This window comes from Emys orbicularis, chromosome 9 (genome assembly GCF_028017835.1).
Source record: "Emys orbicularis isolate rEmyOrb1 chromosome 9, rEmyOrb1.hap1, whole genome shotgun sequence".
Classification (NCBI taxonomy): domain Eukaryota; kingdom Metazoa; phylum Chordata; order Testudines; family Emydidae; genus Emys; species Emys orbicularis.
In genome coordinates, this window is record NC_088691.1 from 50,246,582 (window position 1) to 50,259,788 (window position 13,207).

The following is a 13,207-nucleotide window of genomic DNA, read 5'->3' on the forward strand; positions in this document are numbered from 1 at the left end:
ACGATGTAAAATATTTTGGCCACATAGTTTTGTCCCATTTTACCTCATATAAGAGACAAAAGGCTTCCATGGGAATCATCATTGTGTCAGCAGTTTAAATAGCATGGTTACATGAGGAGCTCTTCTCTTTAGACACACTCCATTATGTTTAACTCAAATCAAATCAAAGCCTTCCCTCTGTAAGGCCTCACTGTCTCCTTGAGAATCTCCATGAACTGTCTCTCCCTGCCTTTCCTTTCCAATAATGGTTCCCATCCTCCATCCCACCCCTCCATGTAGTAGCTGCAGAGAACAGACTATTCAAGGGCTCTGGGCGGGTAATAGGTTGTATCTATGATGTAGAGGCAGTGTGATCATTAGCAGGGCTACAACCTGGGACCTTCAGAATCAAAAGCACAAGCCCCACCTAGCGGAGGTAAAGGAGTTATGCCATGAGCCATCGCTAAGTTGCAGGCTGTGCCGCTCAGTGAAGACAAGAACATGACCACACACAGGCACTAAGCCAGGCTTTCGTACTCAGAATTAGAACCTCCACAGACAGACCAAGCCAAGCCCCAAACGTCAGCCCAACTCAGAGAAGCCAATAGACCACTGTGATTTCAGTCAGCAGAAGATGCTTCAAGCTGGACTCGCCTTTTCCTGCCAAATGAGACCAGAGGGCAACGTGATTTTACACAGCAGCTGTCATCCTCCAGTTACGTGTGTCAGGTAGTACAGAGCACAGTGAGGCAGAGTATTACCATCAGCTGGGGAGACAGACGTCAATGTCATTATCCACCACTGGAGATTTAAGGAAAGATGTGAGATTATGAAATGTTCCTTTTGAGGAGGCAGCGTGGTCTAATGAATAAATCATAGAATCATAGAAGATTAGGGTTGAAAGAGACCTCAGAAGGTCATCTAGTCCAACACCCTGCTCAAAGCAGGACCAGCACCAACTAAATCATCCCAGCCAGGGCTTTGTCAAGCCGGGCCTTAAAAACCTCTAAGGATGGAGATTCCACCACCTCCCTAGATAGCCCATTCCAGTGCTTCACCACCCTCCTAGTGAAATAGTGTTTCCTAATATCCAACCCTCCTCCACTGCAACTTGAGACCATTGCTCCTTGTTCTGTCAAGTCATACAACTGGGCATCCGGATACCCAGCTCTGCCACTGACCTGCTGTGCAACCTTGGGCTAGTCACTTCTCCCTCCCCCGTACTTTGTCTGACTTGTCTATTCAAATTGAAAGTTCCCTGTGACAGGGCCTGTCCTTGATTATGTGTTTATTCAGTGGGACCCCCGCCTCAGCTGAGGCTTCTAGCTGCTACTGTAATAGAAATTACACTACTAATTAAAGATGAACCCCGTTGATCAATTTGGTAACAAAACCAGCTGGCAGCCAGCCCACTCTGGGCTCTGAGCATGCTGGATCCACCCATTATCAAGTTCAGGCTTAGGCAATATTTGAATGAGAGGCCGCCAAGGAAAATATCGTTGCTTCAGGACAGGGCATTGGGGTTTCAGTAGGTTACACTCTTCCCCATATTGACTCAGTGCTGAATCAGCCCCCCACCGAGTTGTGAAGGAGCACGGCACTGCTAGAGGAGCTGGGGTAGATACTCACTTGTCACAGCTCTAGGGAGTTCAATGGATCAGTGACATTTACCCCAGCTGGGAATCTGCCCAACTGTCTTTGGTATCAAATGAAGGCATTAAAATGTAACACCCCCCCAGCTTCTTTTGCAGGAGAGAAGGTCTTACTTCTGCTGTTCTGGTCAGTTTCCAGGGTAGGGGTTACATTCCTTTTGTCTTGGGCATTGGTACGTGTGCAAACACTTTGTGACAGGACACAGCGTTCAAGTAGTACAACTCTTCCAGTGCAACGGCATTGCTACAGTGCTTAGAATGGTAAATAAGACACCCCTCTCCCTTATCTGTCCCATGTCAAGGGCAGGAATTTTAAGTGTGCAGTAAATCAATAAGGGTGATATAGTTCATCAACTGTTTCCTACCTCAGTTACTGTATAAACATTGATTACACAATAAACCCATTGAAAACAGGTGACACCCGTTCCTTCCCTGGTGCACTATGGCTGCTAGGTCTTATTCCACCTGTGAGCCAGAACTCTTCCATGTGTGCCATGTGTCCTTTCCCACTCAGCAGCACTGCAGTGCGTATAATGGAGAGGGTTAATAACTACAGTGCAGTGGGCTCCATGTTTGCTGGTGTAACTATACCGGTACAGAGATGCTGGCAAGCCCTCCTTGCATAGCTGTAGCTATACTGGCATAAATGTGCCTTTGCTATTATCCTGGGCACCCAAGTAAAATAAACTATTCCCCCGATAGCACTTTTAGGTTGAGATAACGGGTCCACCGTAGGGCTTTTGCTGGTATAGCAATATCACAGGAAATCACACTCCTAAGTGACATTGTTATACTAACAAAAGTTTCTGGTGTAGACCCAGGGACGGCTCCAAGTTTTTTGCCGCCCCAAGCAAAAAAAATTTCCCGCACGCCCCCCCCCGGCCCCACCCCAACTCCGCCCCTTCCCCGCCCCATTCCAACCCATTCCCCAAATCCCCTGCCCCGCCTCCTCCCCCGGGTGTGCCGCATTTCCCCTTCTACCCCTCCCTCCCAGGCTTTCCTGGGAGGGAGGGGGGAGAAGCGGAGCAGCGGCGCGCTCGGGGGAGGAGGAGGAGGTGAGCTGGGGGGGAGCAGTTCCTCTGCCCCACCCCAGGGTTACTTCCTGTGGCCCTCCCCGTGCCCCCCACCGCCGCAGCTCACCTCCGCTCCACCTGCTCCCCAGAGTGCACCGCTGCTGCTCCGTTTCTCCCCGCTCCCTCCCAGGCTTGCCACAAAACAGCTGATTCGCGCAGCAAGCCTGGGAGGGAGGGGGGAGAAGCAGAGCAGTGGCGGCGCACTCTGGGGAGCAGGCGGAGTGGAGGTGAGCTGCGGTGGTGGGGGGCACGGGGCAGGCTGTAGGAAGTAACCCGGGGGGGTAGAGGAACCGCTCCCTCCCCAGCTCACCTCCGCTGCCTCCCCCACCGCCGCAGCTCACCTCCGCTCAGGGCCGGCTTCCGGCTTTTTGCGCCCCAAGCAAAAAAAAAAAGGAGAAGGAGTGCCGCCCCTTGGAAAGTGCCGCCCCAAGCACATGATTGGAGCGCTGGTGCCTAGAGTCAGCCCTGTGTAGACCTGGCCTAAAACTAAAACCACTGTGGATGCCTTGGTTAATTGGGCATAAAGAGAGAGCATAGAGGTGGTGGAAAGGGAATTAGTCTGGGGAAGGGAAAAGGGTGATTGCTGAGCTTTACAAATTAAATAAAAACACAGTGCAAGCACAAGTGCGAGTCTCCATTACAACCCATGCTGATGCGGGGCTAGGAGTGCATGCAGTAGCTACCAACAAACTCCAGAATCTATAATCTGGAACAGTGCCACTGTGCCAGTGGGTTGTGATGCCTGGGGCATTAGCAATCAGAGGAGTCACGAGGTGGTGGAAATGTTACTACAGCCTAAGGCAAAGAAAATCTCGCTGCCCCACTCTCCACACATCCTGTATCCTTCAAGGCCTGGTATCCCTAACTCATGCACACACTCGTACATTACACTGGCTGATCACTGTTACCACAGAGACAGATTTTACTTTTATAGTAAATGTCGGGGGAGGGGTGCAAACATTCTTGTCTTTGAGTAAGGGGTGACCAGCCTGACTAGGCTGAGAAACCCAGAGCTGGAGCAAAGGAATGAGGTCAGCACAGAACAAACACCTCTCATCTCCACACCTGGAGAGTGCTCTCCCAGGGGCCGAATGGGGCTCTCTCCCTGCTGGGGGCTCTGTGGAGTCTGCAGACCTTGTTATCCGTCCTCCACAAGAGAGGAAAACAGAGGCTCTTCCTTCACTTCCAGAGGACACACTCAGGCTGTCTTTTGCCAGAGAGCAACATTGGCTTCCCCCTGCCCCCACCCCTGGTGGGACGGGTTTCCTGCCTTCATCTTTACTCCCTCAGGAGTGGAGTTCCCAGCAATGAGTCCTTCTGCATCCGGTCCGGGGAGGATCACTCCAAGCCTCAGCTCTCTCTTCAACTCCCAGTCCAAGAACAGCTCCCATCACTAGCTCTCTCCTTGCCCCTTACAGGGAAGGCAAGTCCCTTTGATCACCTTCCCCTTTGTCTGTTTAGCATGGACCCTAGGGCTAGGCTGAAGGAAGCTGCTTGCATTTGCTTTACTTCCTGTAGCCAAGGAGACCTGCCATGTTGTTTTCCTACAGCTGAGGTAGCTATTCTCTGTCCCTTTTGAATCTGCACTAGAGGGACTGTGACCCTCCCGCCAACCTCTAGCCAGGACTGGTGCTCCTAATCCAATGGGCTATTCCTTGTCTCCCTAAACCTGGTGACAAGAAGGATTTGAAGACCCTTTTCTACAAATCTGGTGTCTGTGCCTGCCTTTGTAGGGGGTGTGATAGCTAAAATGAATAAGGGACATGTACTATCTAAAGTGAACCTGGATGTCCTGATTCGCAGAGGGGAGGGACACAGAATACACAAATACAACCCCTGCCGGAAGGTACCGTACCATCTTCCAAGTCATAATCATGTATGAGCAGGCAAACACAGGGCACAGGAGATCCAACAGGGAGTCCAGGACTGGAGACTAGGAGACACCAGTTCCACAGAGATGCCTTCTACATGGCACCAAAGAAGAGGGACCTCTCTGCTGTACTAGCTTGTGGCCCTGTAAAGGTTGGGGAGGGTGGAGAGAAAGGGTGGCAGCTAAAACAACAAGGGGATTAGGAAGATGTGACCCAAGGGTGAGAAACATAAATCGCTGTAATTCCTTCGATACTATAGTATGGTGGGAAAACATTCCCATTAGTCCCCTCATACAAACAGAACTACCCACTCTTAATGTCAAAGGCCACGTGTTCTTAATCTCCCAGAATGCCCTGGGGTTTCCACTTTGTGGAAACACTTGAGGCTCAGACAGAGAAACAGGGCAAGAGACCAGGACAGAGTTCTGAGTAATGTTTAATGGAGGCCCTGCTACCAGGGCAGCACATGGTCACAGCCATCTGCGGGGATGGGAAGGGACCTTTTCTCCTCTGCTCTAGGCACTGTGAGAAGCGTTGGTATGCTGTGCCCTCCCTTTCCTACTGACTTCCCCTCACCACACTGCAGACCCCAACAGGAGGAGGGGCTGGGGCATCGGTAGGGCTGAAGAAGTACTAGTGTGTGTGCACGGGTGATTTGGGGGAGGGAGGGAAAGAGAGACAGAGTAGGTGTGAGTATGACTTAAAGGAATAGGGCCAGGAGTATATGATTTGGGGAACAAGATCAAGTATGTGAGTGGGACTTAGGGAGCAGGAAAGAATGTGCTAGTGACTGGAGAGCGTGTGTCGGACGCTCAGGTTAGTGTTAATAAAGCACTTACCTAGAGCAGAGTGCAGGATGCATCTCTCAGTTCAGGGGCTGATCTGAATAAACAAAAAGCCATTTCCAACTGAACGGAAACAACTTTTTTCAATTTTTTTTTGTCAAATCGAAAAACAAAACAACATTTGTTAGTATTGACTGGAATGTTCTGAGCCAACCCAAAACAATTTTTTAATTAGTTTTGAGTCAATCAAAACATTTTGGTTGATTCAAACAATTCCCCCCCCCCCCCCGAGTTTTTCTATTGATTCAGCTGCCTCAGGTGATTTTCATTCCTTTTGTGTGTGTCTGTATTGTTTTTTGTTTTAAACTGGCCACATTTAAAATCAAAATGTCATTTTGACTCTTTAAAAATTGTTTTTTCCAAACAAAACTGTACCTCAAATTTGACCCAGGATGGGTGAATAATTTTGAACCTGGAAAAATTCATTTTTTGGGGAAAAAACAGTTGAAAAAGATTTGCCCAGCTTCACACTCAGCTTTCTTGTAACCAAACTGGCCTTTCCATGCTCCACTGCCTGCTTCACCACTGCAAAACTTACTCGTGAAGGCATTCTGCACCAAAAAATAAAAAATTCTGCGCCAAAACATTAAAAATTCTGCACAGAATACTTTTAAAATTCTGCAAATTTTATTTGTCAAAGTAACAATACATAATCATGTCAGTTTCAATTATTTTGGTAATTTATTTCAAAATACCTGTCAGCAAGTATGTCTATAGCAATACAGACACACACAGAAATTCCCAGGAGTAGAGAGTTAAAGAAACCCCTATGACAATCCAGTTCCTGTTTCTCTGCCCCCTTCCCCACCAGAGCCCAGCTGGGGGTGGCAGACACTCCCCCCCAGAGCACAGCCACGCCCCCAGCCAATACACTCAAACCCTCTCCTTCCCAGAGCCCAGCCACAGGACCCCCTTGCCCACATACCTGCACCCTCTCCCCCCCCAGAGCCCAGCCATGCCCCCCCAGCCCAGATACCTGCCCCTTTCCCTCCCCCAGAGCCCAGGGATCCAGAGGGAGAAACAGCCTGATGCTGGGTACCAGGCCTGTATGGAGTTTCATGCGCGCTGCCCTCTCCTTCCCTCAGGGCATGCTGGGAACTGCAGCTGCCAGGAACACTGTAGCTCCCTCCCCCCCCCCCCGCAGTGTCTGACCTGCCTGCGCTGCCAGGGAGGGGCAAGTGACCGCTCTTGTGGCTTCCTTTTGCTTCCCCATCAGAAAGTGATTTTTCTTCAGGGAAGCAAAGAAATCTGCGGGGAGCATGAATTCTGCACATGTGCAGTGATGCAGAATTCCCCCAGGAGTAAAAACTACACCTGCATCAGCATGGGGCCCATCAAAAAAGGGGAGGTATAAGTAGTTGGGGGTCTAGAATCCAAGGTGCTAGGAACAATAACACCACATCACTAGAAGGGAGCCACACCAACTTACACCTTACAATTACTAGAGGGTTAGGCCCTACAGGAAGTACTGCCCAAAAAGACGAGGGTGAGAGAACCCTGCACCCATCTGATTGGTCCTCACCAACTATTTAAATCAGGAAGTTGGGCTAGGGAGCTGTCTGAATAACCATGCAGGCTCTGGCTTGCTACTTGTCTTTTGCCCTGTCTTGGTTCTGCCTTTGGCCCTGGCCAGGCTTGACCTTGGTACCCATTTCCTGACTTGGCTTGGGAATTGGGCCTAACTCCTGCCTCTGATCCTGGTCCAGCAGACACTACTGCCTTGGCCACCAATGCCCTGGTCACTAAAGGAGGAAAAAGAGTTAGGCATGCAGAAAGCCTCAAGTATGGAAAAAGTCCCTGGCTCTGGTCATGAGGTGGCAGCAACTGGGGGGACTTGCAGTCATTTCAAAGGTAGATATTAGGTTGACCAGCTAGCACAGGAGTCTGGGGAACTTGCATCTATTAAAGCAGATTTTTTTTTTCATTAGATGCTGTGTTTGACACAACAAGACATTTTTATTCACCCTCATTGAGTTCTTTGACATAAACCCAACCCTTATCTTTATGGATCTGTGAGCATGCCTCACTCAGTCTAAAGTCTGATGCAAGCTGTAACTATAATTTCAGGCAAAGCAGAACTGAACAAGGTAAGTTCTGGGCTTTTTAACAATCTGCTTCAGAACTAGTCTGAGCAGCATTTGCCTGAGTGAAACCTGGAGTTAACATAATAGTGCCAGGAAGGGTTCTCCAGCTGTTGCATAATTTGGAATAAACTTGGCACACTGAGTCCAAGAGAAGAAGCTGAAGTGGTTATGTCTTCTGGTCTGTGTGTATGAGTGGATACTGCAGGTTGGTCCAGGTTGGAGTTTGTGCCTACCTTCCTCTGAGATCATGTGTCCCAAAAGAGAACGAGCCAAATCAAGCTAGCTACATTGACTGTAATGAAACTCCATGGATTTACACCAGCTGGTAATCTGTGCCATTGATCTCAATGGAGCCATGCTAACTTATACCAGCTGGGGATCTGGCCTGTTGACTTTAATGGTGCTATACTGATTTACACCATGAGAAACTGGGTAATGTTCTGTCTGTCTAAGGGCACTTGAACTAAATCAGTTCCAAACCAGCTTGCTTTGTTTGTTCAAGCACAGCTTTGCCACTGCCCCTGTGGCGCTGTGGTCTCTCTACACAGTCTAATATTGTTTAAATAACACAGGACTCCAGACTGGCCTTCCAGCACTGATAACGCTGCCCCCAGAAAGCACTGGCCTGAGCTGTTACTGCAACAAAGGATCTTGGGGGTATAGTGGATTGCAAATTGAACATGATTCAACAGTGTGACAATTGCAAAAAAGGCTAATATCATTCTGCGGTGTATTAACAGGGGTGTCACATGTAAGACACAGGAGGTGATGTTCCACTCAGTACTGATGAGGCCTCAGTTGGCATATTGTGTTCAGTTCTGGTGCTGCACTTTAAGACACTTTCAGTTCTGGTGTCACACTTTAAGACAAATTGGAGAGTCCAGAGGAGAGCAACAAAAAAGACAAAGGTGTAGAAAACTTGACATAGTGGAAACTGAGCATGTTTAGTCTTGAGAAAAGATGACTACGAGGACTGAGGGACCGGATAACAGACTTCAGATATGTTGAGGCCTGCTATAAAGAAGACTGATCAATTGTTCTTCATGTCCACTGAAGGGTTGACAAGAAGTATTTGATGTAGCCTACAGCAAGGGAGATCTAGGTTAGCTATTTAGGAAGATATAAGGCAGGGGTGAAAGTAAGTCCAGTGACTTACCGGTACGCTGGGGCCAGCTCTGGCCCCCAGAAGGGGTGGGGCCTAAGGCGGAAGGGGCATGGCTGAGGGAGTCAGAGCCAGCCCCAGCCCACCCTGTAAGGTAAGTGCCCCCCCCCCCCGGGTAGCAGCAGCAGCCCGGGGCTCCGGGGGCTATTTAAAAGGCCTGGGGCTCCCCTGCTTCTACCGCCCCGCCCTGTAAATAGCCACGGGAGCCCTGGGGAAGCAGTGGGGTTCTAGCAGCTATTTAAAGGACTGGGGTGGCAGAGGCAGCTGGAGCCCCGGGCCCTTTAAATAGTCCCTGGAATCCCCCGCTATCCCAGGGCTCTGGGGGCTATTTAAAGGGCCCGCGGCTCCCCTGCTTCTACCGCCCTGGCCCTTTAAATAGCTGCAGGAGCCCTGGGGAAGCAGTGGGGCTCCCGCAGCTATTTAAAGGACCGGGGCAGCAAAGATAGCTGGAGCCACGGGCCCTTTAAATAGCCCCCAGCTATGCCTGGGCTCCAGGGGCTATTTAAAGGGCCCGGGGCTCCCCTGCTTCTACCGCCCTGGCCCTTTAAATAGCCGTCGGAGCCCTGGAGTAGTGGCGGTGGGGCTCCAGCGATTATTTAAAGGGCTGGGGTGGTAGAAGCAGCGGGAGCCCCGGACTTTTTAAATAGCCCCCAGAGCCCTGCAACTCTACCCCAGGGTTCCAGCAGTGGGGCTCTGGTGGCAATTTAAAGGGCTGGGGCTCCAGCCCCTGCTGGGAGCCCCAGGCCCTTTAAATTGCCCCCGGGGAAGCCGGGCCACCCCGGTATGGCAAACCAGCTCTTGCCGGTACGCCGTACCGGGGCGTACCAGCTTACTTTCACCTCTGCTATAAGGATAGTTAAGCACTGGAATAACTTCCAAGGGAGACTGTGGAATCCCTGTCATTGGAGGTATTTAAGAACATGTTAGACCAGGGGTAGGCAACCTATGGCACGCGTGCCAAATGCGGCACGCGAGCTGATTTTCACTGGCACTCACACTGCCCGGATCCTGGCCACCAGTCCGGGGGGCTCTGCATTTTAATTTAATTTTAAATGAAGCTTCTTAAACATTTTAAAAACCTTATTTACTTACATACAACAATAGTTTAGTTATATATTATAGACTTATAGAAAGAGACCTTCTAAAAACATTAAAATGTATTACTGGCACGCGAAACCTTAAATTAGAGTGAATAAATGAAGACTCGGCACCCCACTTCTGAAAGGTTGCCGACCCCTGTGTTAGACAAACACCTGTCAGGAATGGTCCTGCCTTAGCACAGGGAGCTGGGCTTGATGACCTCTCAAGGCCCCTTGCAGCCCTACATTTCTGATTTTATGGCATTCGCCATCTATTTGACAGCAGTTCATTTTTATATATAGCAGGGATTTTCCACCCCAAGTGTTGTAAAGTCATTCGTTAAACTTTATGGCTTTGAATTCTTTGAACATAGTTACTGTTAGGACAGGAATTCTATTCTTTCTAGTATCCTAATGTTCCTTTAATTTCTGCACCCCCTCTTTTGTTAGCCCCCTTTGTCTTCATTTTCCCCTTCCTGGCTTTTTTCTCTAAAAGCAGAAAACTGGGACATGGTCCAGTGAGCTGTGACTAGTACACATGGAGACAATTAAATTAGTCACCAAATGCAAATAGAGTTATTAGTCCAGTTAAGAGGCAGAAAATTCTAACCTACTATGAAAAACTGCCTGAGTTCAGGAGACACAGGGCCTCCTGCCCCATTACATTGCTGCAATGTTACATCAGTGTAACTTCATTGAAATCAAGGGAATTTACTGGAGCTTTGCATGGGGGTATGTAGCGGGAAATTGGGCTGATATACTTCTTGCTATAACACAGTACATGCAGATGTAGCTGGGTAAATGTATCACTCTGAAGTGGACCTTTCACAAGAATGCATTTCTTTGAGTAAAATATGTAACAAATGACATTGCTGCTGACATCATCCTAGGCAATCACACTCATCTGAAATTCAGATGCACAGTGGCCTTAAGTGAATAGAGCAGCAAGAGGACCCTCAGCAAAGAAACCTTGCAATCAAGAAATCTGTGGGGCTGGTTGAAAATGTGTGTGAGTGCAAGGAGGTGAAGTTCTGAAAACTTTACTGGTTTTTCAAAAAATGGATAAAATGTTGATGGAAAATGTCACCACAATTTTTAATGGGGGAGGGGTGTTTTTAAAAAATTCAAGTTTTTATACCAAAAAAATCAATTTGAAAAACTTTGAGCAGGCCTACAAATCTGTAGCATCTCTTATGATGCTTTGATTCTAGGCATGCATTCTTCTAGCATTTGCAGTGCTTGCTGAGTCACCGACAGCAGCTTCATCAACAGAATGAAGGGCCCTAAGGCCACCATGAAATCTAGTCAGCTGACACTTGTTAACAACATGTGCCATTGTCTGATGGAGGCCACACTGACAAAGTGGGTCATCGCGCAGACCCCATGGGTAGAGTTTGGCTGCGCATATTCTTTGGCCAGTTTGGAACCTGTTCAGCAGAGTCCAATGGTGACGTTGCAGGTCAAATCCTGGCAGTCAAATGGTGGGATCAGCAACAACAAAACCATTGCAAACGTCTATAGCTGGCCACTCATCGTACCAAAAGGTTGCTGCTGACAGATTCCGATCTGGCAATTGAGACCACAATGGACGCATCGACATAAGTCATGCTCTAGGGCAGTGGTTCCCAAACTGGGGTTCGCGTTGGGGTTGGGACTGGCAGCCCGAGCCCTGCCCCCATCAGCAGGGGAGCCGGCAGCCCGAACCATAGCGATCCGCACGGGGGTGGCAGCCCGAGCCCCAGGAAGAGGGGGGCCGGGCAGTTGGGGCTGGCAGCCCGAGCCCTGCCCCCGTCAGTGGGGGAGCCGTCAGCCCGAGCCCCAGGAAGAGCGGGGCCGAGCAGTTGGGGCTGGTAGCCCGAGCCCCGCCCCCATCAGCGGGGGTGCCAGCAGCCCGAACCCCAGCGCTCCACGCTGGGCTGGCAGCCCGAACCCCAGGCAGAGCGGAGCCATCAGTTGGGGCTGGCAGCCCAAGCCCTGCCCCCGTCAGCGGGGGAACCGGCAGCCCGAACCCCAGCCCGAGCCCCAGGAAGAGCGGGGCCGGGTAGTTGGGGCATCCATCACACTGAGGAAATTTAAACTTAAACCCCTGAAAATATTCATTTTTAGGAGGGGGTTCACGAGATTTCACAATTTAGTGAAAGGGGTTCGCGGGCTGTTAAAGTTTGGGAACCACTGCTCTAGGGTGACTAAAGATGTCCATGAACAATGGGAGACCTGGATTGGCATGTAGCTTTTCCACCAGCCTGGCTGTAGACCCTCTGTGCTGAATCATGTGTGGATGGGCTATGTTGCTCAGAACTGGTAGTCATGGGATAGGAATGGGGCGGAGGGTGTGTATGATGATGCGTATGGTCAAGTTCAATTCAGTGTCGACCAATTTAGTGTGAGGTGAACGACACCACACAGGGGCACAGTATTCTGCTGAGGATGTATGGAAAAAATGGTAATTTAAACTAGGCTAGGCTGCTGATTCCAGGCTGTTTCTTCTTGGGAGTTGATTTGAATTACCTGCTGCTGAGAGGAATTTTCTCAGTCTTTTGCAGAGAAAAATCACTGGGATTCAGCCTGAGCTGTTGACATCTGTGGAAGGAGAGCAGGATGTTGAAGAGATGGAGGTGAGGTCTCCTCAGCTTGATTTTTTTTATTAGATTGGTGTTGCTTGCTGGGGTTCTAGAAGTGCTGCTGTTCCATAGTTAATTCTGTGGACTCATTCTTTCTGGCTAGTGGAAAAGTACTTAGTCCTTTGCTGATGGAGATTGTCAGAACCTACTTTAAGGCAGGCAGGCTGCCAGGTGTGCTTAAGAAAATGTGTGTGTCCTCTGCTGAAGAAGTCATCACTTCACAATGACAGCTTGGCCTCTTTCTTCCAAAGACACTAATGTGACTAGATTCTTGCTCTGGGGTCTCAGATCCTTAGGGAAAGATAAGCAAAACCTTCCCCGGTTCTCAAAAGTCTGCTCCTATGGGGCTCCAGTAATTCACCTCATTCTAAGACCACCTGCCAGTGGCTCATGGCCATCTCCAGAATATTCTGTTTAAGTTCCTCTCTGAGCCAGATCACAGAGTTCCTCCCCTTCGCCCCATCAGAGCTCATCCCAGCCCTCGTTGAGCAGCTCTTCAGTGCACTGCTTTGTATGAGCTGAGTGTTGATCTTAGTGTCAGGTTCCTTGGTGTCATGAACTGGGCATGACAATCATGCATTCCCCCAGCCTTGTGACTCTCCACATGCTCTGAAAAAGGTTTGTGATCATAAACAGTTTTTTTTTTAAAAAGGCATCTCAGCTCACCTTTAAAGGGAAGGTGTGACACTCTGCACCCCATATTCACCATTGTGGTATGATTATGACATAATTATGATGCATCTTGTACAAAATATGTCATGTGAGGTGCCAATGGAAAGGTTATGATTTGCTGAATATGATTATCCTATTTGTGTGCATGTATCATTTTTGTATGTGGAGT